General features: G+C 34.0%; 1 protein-coding gene across 1 annotated transcript in view; it reads left to right on the plus strand.

Moving 5' to 3' along the window:
• The first annotated feature begins 16,798 nt into the window (after positions 1 to 16,798).
• LOC118190687 (protein FAM135A) overlaps positions 16,799 to 21,820 on the plus strand; it is a 167,400-nt gene continuing 162,378 nt past the window's right edge. The window contains exon 1 of the mRNA XM_085809140.1: positions 16,799 to 17,006. The gene's annotated coding sequence lies outside the window, so the exon portion shown is untranslated. The remainder of the gene's footprint in view (positions 17,007 to 21,820) is intronic.

Here is a 21,820-nt window from a genome sequence, read left to right on the forward strand (position 1 = left end):
ATTCTCCATCACTCAATGATATTCTAGAGAAAAGAACAAACCTCTTAGAGAAAATCCTTCCGCTACTGCTGAGGTTTCGGGAAAGGTCGAACGGCATCATTTCGGACATAAGAAAGATCTTCTTATATATTTCTACTGCCAAAGAAGATCAAGACAATTTGAGATTTTTATGGTGGGAGAATTTTGAGGAAAGCATTTGAAAATTTATCGTCATTAAAAATCTTTGGACTCACATGCAACCCATTCCTCTTAACTCTAATTTTCATTTGGAGGAACGCAGCGATGATTTTCCAGAAACTGTGCATAAGTTAAAAAATGCCTTTTATGTGAATAACTGTGTAATACCTGCATCTGGTGAAAAGGAACTATTGCAATTTGTACATGAAGCTAAACAAATTTTCTCTTCAGCGTGTTTTGACTTACGTAGATGGAAATATGAACAGAAGATAAAAGGGAAAAGGATTCGCCCGTTCTTGGATTATTGTGGCACAAAAAAGTGGATGTCTCTTTTTCTAACTTAGAAAATGTTTTCTTTGAGAAAGGGCCTGTAACAAGAAGAAATATTCTTTCAGCTGTCAACAGTATTTTTGACACCATTGGAATGTTGTGCCCAGTAACTATCTACATGAAGGTGCTAGTACAAGAAAGGTGGACCCTTAAATTAGGCTGGGATGAGGTATGTCCTGAAAATGTTTGCAAAAGGTTTTCACTGTGAACGGAAGACCTTCATTTATTGTAGGAAATTAAAATTCCAAGAAATGTTGATTGTAAGGGTTTCCGAAAAGGATTAAACCTTCATAACTTCTGTATATTCTAGTAAATCTGCTTACAGCGCAGTTGTATTTCTTCATAAATAAACCAGTGATGAAGTGAATTCAAGCCAAGAACAAAGTTGCTCCCTTGACGAAAACAACTATTCCCAGGTTGGAGTTATTAGCCTATGTGTTGTAGCACACATTATATCATACATTAGAAGAGAAATGAATTTGACTGAAGTCTCAACCACAAGTTGGACGGATACTTTCATCTCCTTGTTTTGGATTAAGCATGAAGATAATTGGGTCATGAAGATAATTGGATTAAGCATGAAGATAATTGGACTTCGTTAAAGTCAAGGAAATTCGAAGTATCACTTGAGTGGATTCATGGAAACATATGCCTGGTAGTCATAATCCGGCAGGCCTCCCATCCAGAGAATGTTCTCCAAACTTTCTCCTTACATCGAAATGGTGAGAGAGACCGGAGTGGCTAAAGCAGTCCGAAGACATCTGGCCTAAATTTCAGATTCAAAACTAATAGTGAAGAAGTTTACAAAGAGCGAAAGAAGGAAGAAACTGTTTTAGTTAACCCTTCTGTGTCAGACGAGCGATCGTACTTAAGACGATTTTCCAGGTATTCAAAGATTTTTTGACTAATAGCCTGCATCTTGCGTTTTTACAATAAGTGTAAAAATTCTGAGAATATAAGGAAGCGAGAGTTGTCTGTACAGGAAGTTGAAAATTCAGAAAAGGTGCTCATGAAAATTGTTCAAAGAAAAGCTTTCAAAGGAAAGTCTACGGTGACAAATTAAAGACCCTTAATATTTTTAGATGATGATGGATTGATTAAAGACAAAAATTGTTCGAAAGAGAAGATGAAAAAAACTTTGTAAATCCATTGTTTTGCCTTTAGATCATGAACTGGTGAAAAACCTTAATAAATGTCACTTGAATCTGCTGCACGGAAGCGTACAAGTTGTTGTTGCACGGAGGTGTACATTCGTCATCGATTTTGGGTTTTGAGAGGAAGACAGTCCAAAGAGTTATCACCAAATGTTTTAGGTGCAAAAGGTATTCTTCGAAGAAAATGGAAACTGAACCAGCTCCACTGCTGGACGACAGAGTTCGGGATTCATTAGTTTTGAAGTAATTGGGGTGGATTTAGCTGGTCCTGTACACTTAAAGGATGGAAGTAAGAGTTGGATACTGCTATTCACTTGCGCTGTGTATAGAGCAATTCATCTGGAGTTGATTTAAAGCCTTTCTACCAATGCTTTTTGTTAGGATTATGAAGACTTATAGCGAGACGAAGCAGACCTAAAAATTGTACAGCGATAATGGGTCAAATTTTAAAGGATCCAGTAACTCATTGGAGTCTCTTGCCTGGGATAAGATATTTCAAGGAAGCTCCACAGTGAGGATCTAATGGATTTTCAGCCCTCCTACAGCTGCCTGGTCGGGTGTTTGGTGGAAGCGGATAGTTCAGATGATAAACTTTTAAGAAGAGTACTAGGAAAAACCAAACCTCCTTAAAATATGAGAAAATGTACACTGTTTTGTGTGATACAGAAGCGGTTATCAATGGTCGACCCTTAATTTACTTATCCAAAGATGCACAAGATTTAATGACGTTGAAATGACGTTCTTCAAGATAATAAGAAATTAAACTCTCAAAATGTAAAAAGTTGTATTGCCAGCAGATCCTTATCCATTTGGACATGGAAGTCTGTATAATAAAATCTATTAAGTACGGGATTTTATTGCAGAGCACGATCTTGACGTGTTTTTAGTCCAAGAGACTCCCTTTATCCCAGGATGAACTCCAAGAATTGATAATTAGGACATTTACTCGACTGACAGGGTGTCATATGGCAGACAAGCAAGTGGTGGCAACTATATCTATGTGAAACATCACATGATTCTTCTCTCTCATTTGATCAGGATCAAGGAAGTTAATTTACGGAGTGCGCTAGGCTAGGCCTTTAAATCGACATCAGAGATAAAATAATTACATCAAAAGACGGGTTCATCTAATACGGGAAAAATTTAGAAGCCTAATTTATAAAAATAAAAGCTTTTCAGATCACTCGACCGTGCGCTAGGCTCCCGCCTGACACTAAATCCAAAATTAAGCAGCGAAATTACCTGCAAAACCTTTGGCAAAGAACACCCGATGAAACCCGCTTAAAAAAGCGGAGTGGAAACACTACATTGAGTTCTCCTTCACTATATACGGATCCGTTTGGCGCGCAGCCACCCGATATTAAACAAACAATTTATACACATTCCACCTCTTGAATCGTCCAATGCTAATCATATGGCTTTTACAGACACTGAAAAGGCTGAAACTGTGCTTACAGCCTTGCTACACAATACAGTCAAAAACGACGCCTACTGTAAACGCCCGGTTACACAGGGGCGCACGCACTCACATGTTGAACATTTTCTAACACAACTTATCACGCCTGATCTCAGTCCTACTGACCCAACTGAGGTGCTGGAATTCATTAATAAATGGATCCCATGAGGGCACCAAGCATAGCTTCAATATCGAATAGCATGATCAAAAACTTTCCCGTAATGTACATAGTGTGGATTGTATTGTTTCGTCACTTGTGAATAACCCTAAAGACATTCTAAACAAAAACACGGTGGAAAGTTGTTTACAGTGAAATAGAAACTTCCATCGTTGGTAAGTGCGTCGTTTATTTTATTTGAAGTGGCTAAAAATGTATATATAAACTATCTAAAGTCTTAAATATGGATGGATTAAAGCCACCAAGTTATCTAAATTTCGAAGGTAATTTAAATGAAAATTGGAAGAAGTGGAAACAAAAATTCCAAATTTATACGTCTGGTGGTATTACTAAATTACCTGAAATTAAAGTAACTATTTTGTTGCATATTATTGGTGAAGAAGCACTTGAAAAGTTTAATACATTTAATTTAATTGAAGAAGATAAGAAAGATGTTGACAAAGTAACTGAAATCATTTTTTGCAAGAGATAATGGTCCACAATATAGTTGCAAGAAATTTAAAGAATTTGCAAGAAAAATGGAATTTTAAAACCAGAACTTTAAGTCCAAATTACCCACAATCTAATAGAATTGTTGAAAGGCATATTCAAACTGTAAAGCGAATGTTAAAAAAAGCTGTAGTTGACAACAAGGATGCATATTTAGTATTACTGGAATATCGTAACTTTCCTATTTCAGATGAAATTAAGTCACCTTCAGTGGTTGTAATGGTCTTGCATTTCTATCATAATAGCTTTTTTGTAAAGTTTGTCTTTTCAGTAAATGTTGTTTATGGTCTTCGTATCGTTTAGTTTCAATAAAATTATCTTTTATAGGCATCAATCCATTTACTTTTCTTGCAAACATCAATTCTGAAGGTGACTTTTGATTTAGTCAAACATTTATCTCTTATATTTAATTGCTTAAATTTAAGCAATGGTAACACATTACACTGTGCACCAGTATCCAACTTATCAAATAAATAGTGTAGATTGCATTGTTTTATATGTTATTTAGGTGAAGAAGCACTTGAAAAGTTTAATACATTTAATTTAAGTGAAGAGGATAAGAAGGATATTGACAAAGTAATTGAAGCTTTCGAAAATTATAGCATTCCGAAAGCAAAGGAAAGTGTTGATAGACATATATTTTTCTTTTTACAGTACAAGCAAATCTTATTATAAGCAGGACAATTGTATAACTTATGAAAAGTTCCGACAAAGTAACTGAGCCTTTCGAAAATTATTGCATACCGAAAGCAAAGGAAAGTGTTGATAGGCAAATATTTTTCTGTCGAACACAACATGTAGGTGAAGCATTTGATGATTTTTCAACAGATAAAGAAAATAAGTAGCAACTGGGGATTTGAAGAATTAAAAGATAGTTTAATAAGAGACAGAATAGTAAGTGTAATTCTATATAAAAATCTTAAAAATAGGTTATATTTTTTAATGGTAGATCAGTTAACACTGGACGATCAGTTAACATTGGAAAATGTGTAAAGCTTCTGAATTAGCAGAACTTCAGCTGAAAACTTTAATTGAAGAAAATAAAATAGAAGTGATCAAAAGGAATCAAATTCCACCTTAAGACGAAAAAAGTCTGCCTTGTAAGAAAAAATAACATATAAAAACAATAAATGGATTAAGGTCCTAATTAATCTAATGTTTAAGAAGTTTTACTTTCCTGACTGTTGGAATATTGATGCAGTCATTCGTATTCCAAAACCGAGACAAAATTTAAATCTTCCCGTCAACTATGGGCCAATTAGAATATTATCAGCTCTCACAAAAATTTATGAGTTTGTTTTACTTAAACGCCTGAATGAATTCTGCCGTGATCGGAATTTAATAATCCCGGAACAATTTGGCTTCTGGCCTCAACACTCACGGTACATCGTGTAGTAGAATTCATTCACGAGGACTTTCGTAAAAGAGAGAAAAAAGGAATTGTCTATCTTGAATTGCCAAAGCCTTTGACAGGACTTGGCATAACGGACTTATTTACAAGTTAAAGCGTCTTGTTTTTTCGGCGCAATGCATTAAAATTCTCAACTCGTACTTGGCAGGTAGATCCTTCCCAGTTCGCGTTATCCACGAATACTCTACTCCCCCTACAGTCTATCCCGTCGTCCCTCAAGGAAGTTTACTTTATTTCTCCCGCCTTCCTAGCGTGCCTTCGTGGTGCAGTGGTTCTGCAGGCTGGGCCGATATTCCAGAGGTCCGTGGTTCGAATCCCGGCGAAGGCGTTGCCAATTTTTCATTATGCCAGCTTCCAAAAAATACCTAATGTCTCTCCAACTTTCACATCAAATTTTCAACATATTTGTTAACGATATTCCTAAATCACCTAGCATCGATCTAGCTTTATATGCGGAAGACACGGCCATCATTTTTCAACATTCCAACATCACCACGGTAATTTCTGCACTGCTGAATTGTCTTTCAAGCCTAGAGCTCTGACTCGGACTATGGAAAATCAAACTTAATGTCGCAAAATGTGCTGCCATTTTATTCATCTGAAGAACTCATCCCAATTTACCTAACTTGAAATTCTGCGGAGAACCAATACCCTGGGTTCCTACTTGCAAGTATCTAGGATTGATACATGATTCTAAATTAAAGGCCTCATTCAATAGAAACACCGATGATCACTCAAACAGTGATCGTTACATCCACAGCATCAGCGATCACTTTTGAAAACGAGTGATTTTTTGGTATTCAGTTGAAACACTTTCCTACCAGTCGAACTCGTAGAGATTACCAGAGGTTACTTGATGCACGATGCTGTTTATCACGTGGTCGGAAGTTGCGTTGTTTTCAAAGTAACCAATGATAAAGCTCCCAGGTATACTCGTCCGACTCGTAAAACACACATTCCATTCGCATAAATCACTAACATGTGAAAAAATATAGGTCAAGTAAGTTTTGCGTGCATACTGAAAAGAAAGTGATTCAAAAGACGTTTTAAAGAAAATGTACACTCAGAGTCTTAGGTAGGGTTTTCAGCGCCCAGGGACAACTGAAGATTTCGCGCCCCCTACTGCCTGCCAAGAATGGAAAACATTTAATTCTAAAATGTCGTAACATCAGTTTGACGCCCCTTGGATTCTGCGCCCGGGGACAGATGCCCCCCTTGCCCCCCTCTATCTACGCCCCTGTGTACACTATAGCTACATTTACAACTCAAAAAATACAATGTAATATATTCTAAAAGGAAAATTATATAATGCTTAATGATGTAAATTAAATACATATTATAACAAATACATAAAACTCTACAATGAGTAATGTTCATAACTATATAATAAATGCCAACACACGCCACATCATAGTACACAACACTGCTATGAAAGCAATGATATTTGATTAGAAATATACCTTTTATATTTATTGGATAACACAGAAGAGTAAAACATAAAGATGACAAGAAGTTATGAAAACAAGTTATGCAACTTAAGAAACAATAATGAGCCCTTTAAGTTATTGCAATGTCGTAAGACACTGATTACCTTTTTCATTATTTTACATCAGTAACAAGTTTTTCATTAAAAAAATTTTGCAGTGAATGCCAAAGCATATAATGCGTTACCATTTCCCCAAACAAAGGCGTTGCTATGGAGACGAAGCGCCTCGAAGCTATCACTCTGCTCGTTCGATGCACACCCCACCTTCGCCTGAGCGAATTCGCTGTTCTTTCATCTTCGTTCAGGGTCACTCTCTTTGTCCCGTAAACGGGGCTTATTATCTCTTTCAACCGTAAGCGGTTGCAATTTAATTTAAGCACTTCTTTATTCCCTGTTAAAAGGATTCGCGTGCACATTATAATGTTAAACTTTAATCTCATTAAGAGAATTTATCTTTCACATTATTTGATCATAACACTTAAAGTTTCTTATTTATTAATAATTCAATTTCCCGTCAGAGGCAGATCTGCCCTGTCTCCTTAAATGTAACCCACCTAACGAATTCCCGCATCTCTTCCTCCCGACCCGAATCACTTGCGACGTGAATGACCTTTCGCGAGTGGTTCCTTCCTCATGCTGTTATACCCAAGGATATGCAGCACAAGAAAGGTGTAACTCAGTGGTATAATCCTTGGTTTATCCGTGATTCCAGCGCTCTGATACGCCATCTACTGGCTAAAAGGTGGAAACATTAAAAATCGGTATTTACGTTTGACAATACTACGTAGTTTGTGAAGCGTGTTGCGATCGAAAAGTAATTAAACTTTTATTTTTTATTGTTGTGGGCATTATGTGTTCAGTCATTTTAACCACTTGTAGGACAAATCTAAAGAAAATGCTTGAACAAATCTTAACAGATAAAGATATAACAAGTGAATATAGAATCTAAAGGAAAGGTAAGGTTAGATTAGGGTATTTGAATATGGCTAAGCACATTGGTTATCAGCCTGACGAAGAATGCCTTTATGAAGAACTTTATAGGGGAAACTGGTTCGTATTCACAAAACACATGCAAAAAATAAAAGCTGCACAGCCAGCTTGTTCACCAGGATTTGAGCTGAGATTAAACTACCAGTATTGAGTTGTTTAAACCACTTGTAGGACAAATCTAAAGAAAATGCTTGTAATATCATGTAATCAAAAGTTAACTACACGTTATATGCCAGGATTGCTTTCTCAAGTACTGAGGTAGGCAATACTTAATCTGCTTTTTTTTTTTGAAATGTTTGGTCATGGTATTATTCATTGCATGTATTTTCTATAATACATACAGAATATTAATAGTTCTATAACAAGTGTCTTTTTTTCATTTTTAAGTGCTTTGCTTGTTGATATTCTCAAAATTGCATCTGATAATTAGTGCTATTATGTATATAATAGATATAAATACAATAGACGAATATAACAGATCAATATATTTTTAGTAATGATTCAATATCATTTATGGGAAAAAAGGCACTTTTGACTGCACATATTTTCTGCAAATCCCCAAGTTAAACACATATGAAATCATTTGTTTACAATCAGTGAACGTTAAAATCAGCTACCTGTCGCAATACAATAAAACAGTGACACAATTTCCTACAACAGCCAGCAGTTCCTCCTTCACATGAACAAGAATTTTTTTTAAGAATTTTACTTCTCGTTTCTAACAAGGAAATGTCCTTCGATTTCATGCGATCAGGACGCTATACAACTTATCCTTAAATAGGAAGCCCAAATTTGTAAATTGGATTTTTCAAGTAAAATTCCGTGCATTACCAAATAATCCGCTTTTTAAAATTCGCTCTGCTTCAGTAACACAGCAAGAATTTACGCCTCCTTGAACAAAATCAAACCTTTCGGAAAAGCTAAGCAACCAAATTTTCGAATGTACGAAGTCAGATCACAAATCAAAATACCGGTTGTTATCCGCCACATTAAATATGTCAAAGCGCCACCTATAGGTGAATTGAATCGCGGATACCACTGCGGCGACCTGCCTACTACAACTCAACGCTGCCAGTCTGGCAACTCATAGCAACGAAAAACAAAAATAATGTTTTTTCTATTGTTAATATAGATATCAAAAAATTGATATTATTAACGATCTGTTTTTTGTTATCATAGTTGCTTGTCCAGCTACGCTTTATTTATTATTGTTCAAAACGGCTTATTATACAAATTAAATTATTATATTAAAAGCAGCGTGTACTTATCTGTCTCAAAACGTTTTGCTACCATAATTGGTGACCCGGATTTATTACGAATAGCAGCCTGCAATGTTGCACGAATATGGAGTTTGTATGCCAAATTCTGAGCAACAAGAAATTATCCAGAATGATGAGATAAAAGTAAGACATTTCACCTTTGATTTCAAGCGTTGTGCCGCAGTCCGTTGAGTGAACATATTTCTGTCATAATTTTAGCGGATATATGTATTATGATTATTTATTAATATTATGATTATTTTTTATTATGTTGATTGTGCTAATTATGGTAGTACAATTTTTCGAAGGCTTGGAACAGCATGCGTTGGAGATGCATCTGGATCTTGAGACTGAATTTGCGATGATGAAGACGTATTCGCTCAAGTGGTTTCTGGTGTCCAGATATAAGGCTCCTATATACCAGGCTGAATCATCAGGCATTCGCGCTCCCAAGTGGGAGATTTAATGGCGGCTCTGTAGTTACGGTGCAACAATTTTTTGTGTTTTTTTTGTGTAAAATGGGCGGATGTACAGCTATTACTTGTTCAAATCATTCACGGAAAGGTCATACATTGGTAAAATTTCCTAAAAATGAAGAAAGAAGATAAATATGGGTAAATAATTGCCGAAGAGACAATTGGAAACCTGGTCCAGGCACTGAACTTTGCTTAGTAAGTATAATGTTAATTACGCCTTCATTTAGAGTTTATATCTTCTCTGATGTTTATAATGTGCAAGTAAAGTGAAATTCTTGTGTACAATAACCTGAGTATCTGCTAATTTCTGTAATAATAGCTATAATTAAATTAGTCTAGGGTTAATGTACCCGTCGCCAAACATCGCCAATGTAGATGTTTTGAATGTGGAAAAGAAATTTCTCTTCTAATATAAAGCGCGGATTTTGTTTTCCTGTGCTAATTGTGGAATTTATACTAATGTAACGTGAAAATCATTAGCATATTGAAATTTATTAAAAAATAAATAATAATTTGGAAAGTCAAGATAAAATCTGAATGTTTGCTAAAGATATATGTAACATTATACTGTAGTTGCAATATCGTTGGAATGATATATAATTTTTTCTTTATTTTATAATCACTATTGTTAAAAAGTTAGATGATTTGTTTATGCACGGTGCCCACTACTGTTTCTTGGTTAAAATAACTTCCAGAATTTTGACATTGACATCTGAAGTCAATAGAATAAATTGAATAGTGTGAGACAATATATATATAATCTGACTTCAATAATTGCAAGGATTATGCAAGTTTATTTATAATCACAGTATTATACAATTTGGCAATGGAGTAAAGATTTAGAAATGAATGCAGAACATTCAAATTAGTATTTTCTTGTTTCTAATATATAGAAATATAGTCTATTTTCCAGTATAAAAGTTTTACTTAAAAGTATGGGAAAGCAGATTTGTTTCATGCATGATCTTTATAATACTGGTATGAAATGAATGAATTTTAATCTGTAAACAATTTTTTGTTAATATTGAAATGCGTTTCTTTGGGTACATTTTTAGGCACTTGTGGATCATGTCAGACAACATGCAATAGAAAAAAGATGTCCGTGTGCATAAATTTTCCCATTGTGTTTCTTCATTTTATCTAAATTTCAAGGATAATTCTTTTCATTTTTATATGGCATGTTATCAGTATAAAGGCTAGTGAAAATAAATTGGTATGTGTATCTGTTTTTGAAGTGTAATGCTTAAATAAAAAGATGGTGTGTGTTTCTTCATTTAAACAAAATTTCAAGGATAGTATTTTTCAGTGTTGTACTGTTTGTTATTTCTCAATGTAAAGGGTAATAAGGGGAAAAAAACTGGTATGGTATATCTGTTTTTTAAGCATGATAATTTTATTTATTTCTTTAGTGATGCATATATAGAGAGAGAAGGTGTTTGGTCCAACTGAAGTTATAATAAATCTAATTTTACTAGATCTCTCCCTCCCCTCAGGTGCAGAAAGTTTATTTGCAGAATTAATTCATTTCTGATAAACTTATTATCATTAATTTTTTATATAACATGTTATTAAGTTACACATTTGACTACTGTGTAATAAAATTGTATTTAGGGCAAAAAATTAACTATAATTTTGCATCTGGTGACTAATATCATATGCTTCTAAGAATATTACTTTAACTTTTTCCATAATTTTTGTATTTCAGGAACATGAAGCTGTTATTTTGATATACTTAAATAATAAAAGTGTGTATCTGAATCAATTAATGGATACAGATATTTTACAGTTATTTTTAGAAGATATTTGCCATATCGCTTCTAATAATTCATAAAGTATGTTAAAATATAGGTAAATAATTTGGTGCAGAATTCAAATTTAGGGTTTAAAATATAGTCAATCATAAGACTAAATGATTTTTATTGTCATGATTTGCCTGGGCTTAAGAATGTACTTTTCGCCCGGTGGAAATTATCATCAAACTGTCCTGAACAGGCTTTTTGTTGATAATAACTTCCAGGCTTATCAGTACCTCCTTTTGAGTGGAGGGTATGCAAATATAGTACCCAATTTAAATTACATTGTGATTGTAATAATATTGTGGTATTAAATAAGTGATTATAATTACAATTTAGGTAATTGCATTGTAATTATATTACATTGTATCTGTGAACTCTTAATTTCATTACTTTATGCAATTATATTGTAAGTGCATAATCTAATTGCAATAATATAATCTATTCACAATTACAAAATAATTATAAATGCAGTTACATCTTAAATAGAGGCCATTTTAATACTTTTAAATTTTCGCAAGATAACTTCCCATTAAGGTTCATTTGGAGGAAACTATGCAAATACTAAAAAAGAAGTTATGCTAAATTTACATATTTTGTACAGTACTTTCTTGTTATAATGCTGTTCAATACATTTTCAATACTTTTGTAAATTTAACGACATTCTTTGCAATCACTGTGGTGCTTTAAAAAAAAGTTTCTTAGTTATGCTTTCTAATAAGAATGGGTTTAAAATTAAGTATTATGTATAATAACTAGCAGTTAAAAAAAACTTGACTGCATGAAAATGCTGTTGCTGTGTAAAATAAAAAATAAGCTTTCTTTTATGCTTTGAAATGAATTACATGTGGTTAAGTCGTCCTTTTACAATTTAAGAATGTGATTAACACACATTCTTAAATTGGACAGGTTTTATCTAAATTATAAAATATATAAACTATGAATTATTTTGTAACATAACTCAAATTACAAAATTCATTCTATATACGTTCAAAGTTATTATCTTTTATGGAATAACTGTTTTTTAATTTAGGTAAAAATTGGATTTTTAGAAGTATTACAAATACAATGCAACACAAAGGTGATCTGATTGAAGAGGAAGGACTTTTTATTACGGTTTCTAGTTCGTATTTATATTACATTTGATGAAAAGCATCCAAAACACAGAATGTTGTACTTTCTTCTTCCATATATGTTATGAAATATTTCACACATTTAAAAGAAAGTGTTTCTTCAGAATCTTGCACAATTATTTCCATATACCTCAGACTTAAATGACAACATATTCTTAAGTTATTTTTTAGTATGAATTTACAGTGTTTTTATGGAAATTTTTGTTAAAATGTCATTAAGATAAAGTTATTTGCACACTCTACGCTTTAACTATTTCCCCATTTGACACTATTGAAAGTTTTTATTCATATCTTATTTATTATAGTCTGCTAACGAAACTGAAACATCTAAAGAATAAGTTATTTTGAATATGTTTACAAAATATACACGAAATTTTTATTTATGTGAAAACGTCTATATACTATTCGAGAATTAATAAATTATCCGAAAAGTTTATATGCGCTGAATGCCGCGCGTCTATAAAATAAATCTTTAAAAAAACAGCAGACATTCAGCCAGCGTGTGCGATAAACGCGCAAAAATTGGCAGCGCGTTCACTCCCTCGCCAAGAGAGAAAAGTTGGTGATTCAGCCTGGTTTAGAGGAGCCTTATCCAGATAAATGCGGCTTAAGTCGGTCGATACTAACGACGACTTCTTTTTTCATTGACCAAAATTTTAAATCTTTCTTCGTTTCGAGCTAGCACTTGATGTAGCCCTGAAAAATATGGTGCGAGAGAAGGCTTTGAAGCATCACATCTGAGAAAAACATGAGATGAGTTTCTAAGTTCTTTTATGCACGAACACAGTTTGTTTGCAATGAGCGCTGGCAGGAACTGGTCTCAATTTTTACATGCAGTTTCTAAGCTTATGCACGAATGTAACAGGATCTACGTTGCAGGTAGATGGATTGACTGAATGTATGAAATCCCCAGGCTAACGGAAATTAGTAACATATACCAGTTCGGCAGAAGAGGCATTCAGACCCTCTTTTAACGCTGATCGAAACCTAGAAGTACAGTAGGTAACACCAGTCCACTATACTGTAGTGTGGCACCGAATTGATGATTTGTCCAAACAGGTCGCTCAGTTAGTAGCCATCCAAGCTGAACCTTTTCAGCACAACCGCTCCACATCACGTGGTCGAAATATACGTCGTAGCCCACTGAGGAAACGTTATAAAAGCCCTCCTCCGGGTATTTGTTTTTACCAAAATTACAAATTTATAAGCAAGCAAATTTATAAGCAAGCAAAACAAATGCCACCCACTGTGTCTTTATAAGGATCAAGGAAACAAGAAGGGCCGTCGCTCGAAGTCGTGAACGACAGCGGCCGGAATTTTGCATGCCTTTTCGTCATCGATGAAAGTTCAGACCTAAGGTTTCTTGTAGACACCGGGGCTGATGTTTCTGTCGTTCCACCACATTTTCACGAACAAAAGCGTCTTACCAGACTGACAGCGTTGAGTTGTAGTAGGCAGGTCGCCACATCACATTATCGTTGTTCAAGGAAACATAGTATCTTTTCAAATGTCATGATGTAACTCTTTAAAGTTGGTTCTGGCCCTTTTTCGACATCAAAATTATTAAGTTAAGTCCTTGAGTGTTTTTACCTTTTTTTTTAACTGTGGAATGCAGTTTGCCATTTGTTTAATTTTAACAGTTCAACACTAAATTTACCTCTTTGCTGAACCCTCTTTTTGATGATAATAATTGATCATTGATGATGTGGGGATAAAAGCCTATGAGCCTATTAAGACCAAGCCTCGTAATTGAAACCTTTCTTGGTCCTACTACTAAGAACATATAGTGAATTTGAGTTTCAGAAAGCAGAGCCTCCTTTTACTCTGTGTCTCGTGAAGAACATCGGTAAAACAAAAAGACGAAAGTAAAAGTCAGGTGGCCTCCATCAGTCGACGAAAAAGGTGAGTTTCGGGTTGAAGAAGAAGAGGTCCAAATCAGTGAACTGAAGAATCTAGTATAAGTAAAAAATGTTAAGAATGGAGAATGTCAGATGGATATTTGTGCTTTTCTCTGGGAAAGCGAGAACATCTAAGATAGTTGATGCAGTTGTTAGGATGTGTGAGAACTGAATAGAAGAAATTTCTGGTAAGTTTTTAAATATAATTTTGAATTGTACCTACTTTGAGATCACGGTGGATATACAAATTTGGAATAAACCATGGCGCTTTTATAATCTCTCTGAGTGCTTTGTTTTAAAGAACTTGAATGTGTTGAAGGTGAGTTTTGGCAGCATGTCCCCAGACAGGACTAGCATAGAGTAATGCTGGTTGAAGTATAGATTTATATAAGAGGAGTTTATTAGAAGCGGGTATATGACTTCTTCTGCCAAGAAGTGGGCGCATAGTTGCAAGCGTGATACTAATTTTTTTCACAGTTTCCCTGAGATGTTTCTGAAAAGTCAATTTTTTATTAAGAATGACTCCTAGGTATTTAACTTCGTCAACCCAGTCAATTTCTTCATCAAACAGAAGAGGTCTAGGTGGAGTGAAATTTCTTTGGCCTTTGCGAAAAGTTATTGCTTTTTATTTTTCGGTATTAACTGCAATCCTCCAAAGAGTGAGCCAATTTTCTAGATGATTGAGGTAATGTTGAAGAAGGAGCTGGACAACAGTAACAGTAGAAGCGTGGGTCGCAATATCATCAGCGGAAAGAGCAATGGTAATTTGTGGGTCCTTAGGAATATCGTAAATGTAAATGTTATATAAATATGGAGAAAGTGCAGATCCTTGAGGCACTCCAGCGAAAAGTTTTCTCGTGGAAGAAACAGAACTGCCAATTTTCACTGCAAAGATTCTGTCTTGGAGACATGAAGCAATAAGTCTAATACAATGATCGGGGAAGGTTAATTGATAAGTTTGTAGATAAGTCCCCGGTGCCATACCCTATCAAAAGCTTTCACAATATCAAGGAAAATGGCTCCGGTAGGGAACTTCCAATTGAAATCGTCAGTAATATAGCTGATGACACGAAGCAGCTGGTGATTAGTACTGTGAAGATAACGGAAGCCAAACTGTTTTTCTGGAATGTGGGAGCTCTGTGGAATAATTTGATTAAGGTGATATAGAATAACTTTTTCAGCTATTTTAGAAAGTTGACTGAGAAAGCTGATTGGGTGTAGTGCTGGGGAAACGTTGAATTTTTATGCGCGACGGGCCTTTAGGCTCATGATTTCCACCGCAACGCACACAAACCCATTCACGAGCGGGCCCACCAGCGGCCGAGCGGTAAAGTCGCTGAACACTGGTAGTTCGGTCCGAGGTTCGAATCCCGCGAACGGGCTGGCTGCATGGGCGTTTTCGTGGTTTTCCCCATGTGTAACGTGTATACGAGCCAGTTTCCCTTAGAAAGTCCTCCACGAAGGCATCCCTCCTCTTAGGCAGATAGCCCTCGAGGCTTTGCCTTAATCACACACACACACACAAGACCCATTCACGAGCACATAAGAGTGAGCTGTGGAAGTATTGCTGGCAACGATAACATTGCAGAGGGCCAGGCCTCCGTTTTAAGGTTTCAGCAGTGGCATTCATATATCCGATGTGCTTGATGTGATAAATGTTTTTTAATGCTTCAGTCTTAGGAAGGTGAAGTAAGAAAAGCGGCATTGGCTTATTTTCCTTTCTGTTTCTCATCATTGTGATATTTATGGTTAAGCCTTGGTTTGTTAGTTCTTGGACAATATAATTGGGATTCATGGCTTTAAGACGTGTTTTTTCTCTGATTTTGCGAATAAAGCGGTAAGAGTCAGCATCTGGGGCTTCAATTTGTAATCTATTACCTTTAAGAGTGCCCATTATCTTTCTTCTAGTTTGATTACTTAAATTTGCAAGAAATTCGTCAGCTTTTAACAATATTATCCACTATTATGGGTGGAACTCCATTCTTTTGGGTTTTATTTTCAGAAAATTTCGTTTTGATAGTTTTTGGAGTAGTGACACGTATAGATGATTGACTAGAAGTGGGTTGGTGGTCTTCTTCAGTATCATCTAAGTTCATTGAGTTATTATCGGTTTGGAGAAGTTGAAATTTGTTATTAGTTTTAAGATTTGGTTCGTCATTTTCGCTCTTAGTTGACGTTTCCGTTGTTTACGGAGTTCACCTCCAGTTTGATGAGCTTCGCAGTATTGTTTCAAGTCGTTTATTTGTTTCTCTTAATTGGTTGATGACTTTTGCAAGTAGCAGATGCAGTTCTTTGATTGTATCGGGTGAAAATCCAACATTTGTTTGACTTTTCAATGTCGAGTTGAACTTGCCTGATGGAGCTTGGTCCAAATGATAATATCACCTTGCAATTTTTTATTCTGAATTGTTTACAAATTGATAAAGAGCCTTAACTTTCAGTCAGCAATTTGACATGGAGTTGTATTTTTTCTTAAAATTTATTATTTTCGATGAGTAATTGGACTTTTTTTTTATCATTATTTATATCGATTAATACTCTGAAAATGAATAATAATCGGTAGTCGAAATCTTGAGTTTGTCATTTGAAATGTTTTTCACGTACTTAATGCCATCTGTTTGTGATTTCGTAAGCAAAATGTTGATACTCTCGCTATCGAAGCTTACAAGTTTAAATTCTGGGATTTTTAGAGTGTTTTATGGCATCTCAGATGTTTCTTTTCTATTTTAAGATTATAGAAAGAAATCAGTCCAAAAAAAGCAATCGATGATAAATGGTACAGTTAAAATTTGCTTCATCCTATAATCACATTTATTTTTCTTTTGGTCCAAATCCAATTTATTCGCGCTCGATACAGCTATCTTTAAAACATTATGATTGTCGTATTCTTGTAAATACGATCTGCTTGGTTCTGAACGGCCTTTTTTTCACTCATGGTGTTTGTTTTATGCCAGTTTTATTAATCCGATTTTTTTTTTTTTTAATACGTTTCCGAGAAAATATATGTCGCTGAAAAGAAAGTAGAGGTATGGGCTTACTTTCTAGCGACAAAAATGTGTTTGGCTAATAATTAATTGTTTGATCAGTTGTGTACCATACAGGGCGATTTTCTTGCACGACTGTACGGTTTGAAATAGTGATTTTTAAAAATTATGAAATATATTTTTGATAGCTGTCACTAACAGTCCCTATCTCCTATCAAGGGACCACCTTCATTCATACATACCGAGACAGCTGTAGTATTAAAGGGTTGTCTCACTTCTGGCAATATAATGTATAAAATACTGAATTCTGTAATCTTTTCAGATCATCTGCGATGAGTAAGTTAATTTAATTTTCTCAAAGTAACCTTTTAGCAAAATATGTAGCTTAATTGATAGTAACTGCAGAGGTGTTTTGAGAATTTTGCTAGATTTTTTCTTTTCTGCTGTAGTTTTTCTGTTATATATTTTTATAAGTCTGCATATCCATATGTGCATCATGTACATATGTATATTTTTATTTACCTGCTGGAAAATTTGTCTAGCTTTTCTTGAATTGTGTAATAAACTCAGGATTAAAATTTGACTTTTCTACTTCCAGCAACAGAAACTGTATAATATTCTATATTAAAAGTGTCTTTAGAAATAATTAATTGAAAATAATAATTTGATTCCAATCTGTATTTAATTTTCTTTGTAGTCTTATATGAATACAATTTTGGGGATTCAGTATGGGAATGAGGATTCATGTGACGTTGATTGATATATTTTTAATCATTGGAAATGTGCACAAATTTATGATATTTATAATATTGGTAGGAATTTAGTATTTTTCATTATATTTTGGGAATAGTAATTTCATAGGAATTTGGCATTATAATAATAGCTATTAAGACTTCATGCTTTTATTTTTATTTCTTTACATTCGTAAACATAGAATTCTGATGAATACATCAGATTTTCTCACGTATTTTTCTCTTGCAACCTGTTTTGATTAGATGAAACTCTTTGATACTCTTTGCTGTATTTTCTTGACCTTTTATTTGAGTAAAGACCTAATTTTTGAAAAATAGCATCATATTTATGATATGATTAAAAGAGTTTAGTAAAAATAAGCAGCTTTCAAAAATGCACTGAGGAACAAAATATTAAAAAAAATAAATTATGCGTAGTCTTCAGGAATTTATGATTTGCAAGCTCTTTGGAAAGTCCATAATATTACTTCACTAAATAAAGACTTAAGTCGTGTCTGTTCATATGTAAAATTTTAAAATACTTCTATAACATTCTAATAAATTTTACTTGCTTTAAAACTGAACTAGTTAAAAAGGCAAGTGAAGGAATACAAAACTCCTGAAAATTTATTTCTGATTTTGTATACCTGTTGCGTATTATGTGCTTATTGTAACAAAGAGTTATATTTTAGCATTCCTTTTATATGGAGGATTCAGTGAATGAGTTAGTAATTTAATAATAATTAAGTGTTTTACATCACCCCTAGAATTTGGCACATATTGAATAAAATATTTTTAGTTTTAAGCAGTTAACAAATTTTATGAAAACTTAGAATGTTATTAAAAGATGTTTGAAATTTGACTGTATATAGAAAAAACTGTAAAATCTTTGTAATTAATTCACGTATTAGCATTGCTTGTCATATATTATATTTTTTCCTTTATTTGGGTATTAGCTGATAGATCACAAACAATTAATACTACCTTTCGGCAGTGAAATATATGTTCAACATTAGTACATTGATTAAACATTTTTTTTTATTCGTTTATGCAGCTGTTTCTGCCCTTGCAGAAATTGTACTAAACAGAAAGGCAAGTGACTTTTCTTAATCCTGTTCATAATTTTTATTCTCACACTTTGTCTGGTACAGTTAACATTTCATTTCCGTTATATGTCTTCCATGGCATATAATTTCACTGAATGCAAATTGGAACTCTCTTGACTTTTTGGAAAGTATCACATAACTGGAAAAGAAGACTGTTTCTGCTTCATTTTTCAAGAGATCTGATAAATGCGTGATGCAATATATAGTTAAAAACCAACACAAAATGAATTACTGCTGTACCAAACTCCTTCTACTGATTTCATGTTGACATTAAAATATAAATGATAGCCATTCCCACCCTTCTTTAGCCTCTCCCCAAAAGGGAACATTAACAGGAAAAAGAAAAACTAAGAAATGTTGCACCTTTTTTGGAGAATCCAAGAAAGCTTCTTTGGTTGCTGTAGTGCTGATATTAAAGCAGAGTCAGCAGTAGCATTGTATCAATGGGTCAAAAACCATTCATTCATTCTTGCTGCAGGCAAGCTGAACTTTATAATGGAATTTTGTGAAAAACACAGCATTAACTTATCGTATGTATGTGAAATTGATCCATTTCTTAAATTCTTTACATGGGCCCTCATTTGTATTCCTTTTCAGCCTTGGGTTTTTTTTTATTTTTAGATTACCAAAAAAAAATTTTTTTAAATATTGTTTACAGGTACTAGAAATCCCTTGCAACATATTAACAAGTTCCTACTTGAGGTGTTTCTACAAACAGATCATTCCACAAACAATGTTCGAAAAGAAATATCCACAAGGTGTGTAGGAGAACCCATTAAAAAAGCTACTAGATGAGGCCTTTGGCAGTGAACCAGCCCCTACTGCCAATAAAATAAACATTTATATATGAAGTTAGCATATGCTACCAGTGGGTAGAAAGGGTTAATGTAAACCTATGATGTTTTAGGTGTCCATGCAAAGGATGTACATCATTATGGCATAATAATAATATAATTCTTTTTTTTTTTTTTTTTTGAGTAGTCATTCAGAAAATATGTTGCATTTCGCCTGAATGAGTCTTATTGACTTTTCTTGTTAGTGTGCATATGTGCACAATAAACATCATGACTCTTCCTCCTTTAATTTTGAAAATTGCAAGAACATAGAGTAAATCACCTTCATGAACCATTACAAATAAAATAATCGGTTAGAGTAGACTGAAGGGTACCCCTTGTATTATCGTAACGTTGTTGTTTCGTTTATCACCAAGTTGTTGTTTCATTTATGGCAACCTGAGTAGTTGAATGTTCCGTAAACATATTTTTACCTAGAATTGGCCATTCCTTTGACTTTTCAAATGAAAACATATCGATGTGTACATGGACAAAGTCAAGGCAGTGCTCAGTGCCAAGTTTGTGCAATTCTCTGATGTTTTTTAAGTGAAAATGGGTCGACGTATACATGGATAAAGGGACTGTGCAATGCCTAGTTTGTGCAAATCTGTGATTTTTTTTAAAGTGAAAATAGATTAATGTGTACATGGTTACCACTGAAGATCAGCAATTTTCGCTGAGGAGTATCCTTAAATATACTTTTACCAAATAATCTTTTAAGATTTTTGTTGTTTGTTATCAAAATATTGATAATTGCTGATAAAAATGAACCATAGCTTCAAAACCTTTTCCTTGTAAATGCATGTTGGTACTTGCATATTAAAGTAACCATCTTAGTAGAAGTAGCCAAATTTGTGATTACTCTGGCAACGATGCGCATAATTGTTCTTCACTTTTAACAAACAACATTATAATTTTCCTCTGTGTTCCTTCTTTTTTTTTTTTTTTTTTTTTTTTTTTTAAGTATGTGCTTGTGGTATTTACCTACAATGGAAGAAACTGCTCTACAGTTTCTGCAGAAATACTGTATTTTGCCATAAAATCACTAAAGGGAACAATTGCTTTGAATGTATTCTTAATGTGATCATCACAAAATTTCTAAGAGGGCAGGGACCAAAAAAAATTTTTTTGCATTTTGCAAAATTTCTACTAGGGCAGAAGAAACAAAAATCTGCTTGTAAGTTTATAAGTTGCTTTTCTGGATAAATGCTTAATTAAAACAACAAATAAAGTTATAAATGAGATGAAACTTTAGATCAACATGCTGATACCATAATTGAGATATGGTTGTTGTTTGACTTTTAAATTAATGCTGATACCATGTTTAAACACAAATAAAATGAAAATGCAAGAGCTTTCACATATCACTCATCTGCTTTGTCAGCTGGAGTTGGGAATGAATAGATTCACCATGTTTGTCATCTTTTATTGGTTTCTGCTGGTTTGCTGTGCGCAAAAAGTATGGAAGGTTGAAATGAAGATCCCTGTTCCAACATGGCTTGGCGGTGGTTTTAATTGCTTCTCTAATTTTGAGGCTGTTTTTATGCCAGAGTTTGATAATGATTTTACCTGTGTCCCATTCAGTATTGATTGAGGATGCTGGACAAGTATTTGACTAAAGGTGTACTATTTTCGTTGATGAACTGGTTGGCAGAGAGCTTGGAAATGTCTTTTCTTTTCTTCTTCTTCTTCTTCTTTTTTTTTTTTTTTTTTTTTTTTTTTAGTGGTTAAACAATTCTTATCCTTAGTTTTCTGGATATTAAACCAATGAAAAACAATAAATGTGGTTAATCCATTTGTTCCAGTTCTAGCTGATGCAGCAGATGGGTCATCTGTGAATGCTTCTGTACTTTCATTTTATTTCATTTAAATATAATGCCAGTGTATCAACCCCAAAGTTTTATCTCATCTTTAACTTAATTTTAACTGTGTGTGC

Source organism: Stegodyphus dumicola, chromosome X2, assembly GCF_044657685.1.
Source record: "Stegodyphus dumicola isolate Sdum_Otavi_A_Nest chromosome X2, ASM4465768v1".
Lineage (NCBI taxonomy): Eukaryota > Metazoa > Arthropoda > Arachnida > Araneae > Eresidae > Stegodyphus > Stegodyphus dumicola.